The following is a 2,572-nucleotide window of genomic DNA, read 5'->3' as shown; positions in this document are numbered from 1 at the left end:
ATATATATATATATATGAATATATCGAAATGTTGCTGGTTTGCTTTTATCGATGTATACATTGAAACGTTACTGATTTGCTTTTATCGATGTATTATTTAAAAAACATTTCGTTAACAAGACAGTTATTTTTGTTACTATTTAGTCACGTTGTTGATATATTATATAGTTATATACTATATAGTTATATACTATATCTTGCAGGAAAATGTAAATTAGAATTTTGTTAAAAGTTTGTTGAAGAATGAACATTTATTTCATTTATTTGCAATGCTTAATTTAACAAAATTATTCAAGTCAAAAGCCATTTAATTCTAGCGATGGAAAGCGTAATATAAATAGAGGGAGAAGAAGTAATAAACTGTGCGTCATTCTTCAAACGTCAGGTCTTCGTGCTTAAATGTGACCTGAAAGGATGTGAATTTATGGATTTACGGATTTATAGATCCAACAACCGAGGCACATTTACGGATGTAGCAATCTATGAACCTATAAATCATCTATAAAACTAGCAATCTACAGATTTATGTATCCGTAGATCTGGCAGTCTATGGATTCATAGATTTATGAATTTACGAGGATATACACAGATAGAATAAGCAACCTGTTGCTTTATGGAGATCAATGAATTTAATTTTATGCTTTTAATGCATGACAAACATTAGCCACAAAAATGTGTCTTATTTCCTAGAGTTTTATTAATTTTTCTTCTTTACATTGAATCTTATTTTCATAAATCTCTTTTCCTTTCTATATTGAAACAGAAACGGGGAAGGAAGAATCGATTAATTAATACATCGTAAAAATAATCTTTCTTTCTTCTCGTCCATTACTATTTTTGCTCTCCGCTTTGCTCTTTGACACGATTCATCTCCGTAAGTTTCATCGGGGCGAACACTCGGGGATTCATCTATCCAGAAATTATTCGCGGATGCGATCGTATCTGCCGCTCTCGGGAAATTTACGGGGCGATCACGAGCGCGCTTGAGCTTGAATGTCTTCATCGTACGGGATGCTACTCGTTGGTTCACAGTACTTGATTCTCGTAATGCCTTTATCGCTAACCTTGATACTTGCCTGAAACGTAAAACATAGTTCAAATAGCTTGATACAATTTAATACAAAAGTTTAATTTTAAAGAAATTGTTCTTTGATCTTTCAAAAGTTAATTGTTATTAAATGTTTAATTAACAACTATTATTACAAAAAATTCAATATTTACATAAATTCCACATATTAATAAGATTATTATGAATTTTAAACACAAGAGGCTCTGTCTGAATATCTACTTAACTTTCATTTTTGAAAATAATTCTCGATAATAATAAATTTAGTGGTTAAGAAGAGTTTAGCTTGCAAGCAAATTGTATTATTCGCATTTAGATATCAAATAGGTAGCAACCTAATTCCTTGAGTTAAATAATATTTTGTTATTTTTAATCTATTTATGTCAAAATGTAAATCAATCCATTTCTGTGATTTCAAAATAAATCACTTTATATCAAATATATGTTTAGTAAATAATAAACTAATTTGAATCAAATTTAATACATTTAATACATTTTTTTAGTTAAATCATTTAATTCCATTTAATTAAATTAACATATTAAGTAGGAACAGTAATGATCAATAAACGTTATTAAAAACTTCAATTAGACATATTTTATGAATTTAACAGTACATGATGAATCGTCAAATAGATGCGATCTTATACAATATGACTCTTCTATTTATTCCTCAAAGCAAGTACACAAATATGTACTTATTCTCTAATAGCATTGCTTTATATTTGAGCGTGAGAATAAGCTCCCAAAGTTGCGAGAAACTTCTCGAACGTTTAATTTTATCTTTCGTACCGCGAGAGAAATTAAGGGCTCCAGAATACCTCTTGGATGCTTTCTGCGCGCGCAACGATTGCAATAAATTTCGACGCAGAAGGGCGACTTTCTCCACGGGGGTACGCGTAGGTGGTTGTCGAATATTGCTTCGATACTGGTTCCTGGGCAAGGAAGCGTTCGTTTCGAACGCGCAGGTCTTGATTTAAATTTTCTCGTACAATGGCACCGGCGCTCTTCACAATATCATTCTCCCACACCTTGTATTTATGAAGGTATGAACACTTGTAACAAGACAAAGAGGTATTTGCATATGTGCATATCGCATAAATACACGTTGTGTCCAAGTTTTATGATAGATTGTGAATTAAAGAAAGAAACATAAGATTAGCCTAAATATTCATATCAAATATTCGTTTAATATTCATTTTTTAAGCAGAACAGAACATGATAACATCAAAAATTGAAATATATTTGATTGAAGAGATTTTAATAATCATTTTGGAGCCAGTTTGATGACATTTGATGTCATATTAATGTAGTCTTTTGTCCAACAATCCTTGAATTTCCTTGAATTTTACTGGAATTTTACGTATTCTGAAAAATTCTTTTTCCAAACCCTGGAAAACATTTAAAATTTCAGAGCTTGCCTGGAATTTATTATTCTTCCATTCTAAAAGAATTAGAGCGTGAAAAAAAATAATAAGAAGAAAAATTGTGTTTGGGTATAAATCCTCT

This window comes from Atta colombica, unplaced genomic scaffold (assembly GCF_001594045.1).
Source record: "Atta colombica isolate Treedump-2 unplaced genomic scaffold, Acol1.0 scaffold92, whole genome shotgun sequence".
In the NCBI taxonomy this organism is placed as follows: Eukaryota; Metazoa; Arthropoda; class Insecta; order Hymenoptera; family Formicidae; genus Atta; species Atta colombica.
The sequence above is the reverse complement of the archived record's forward strand: the minus strand, read 5'-3'. Positions refer to the sequence as shown.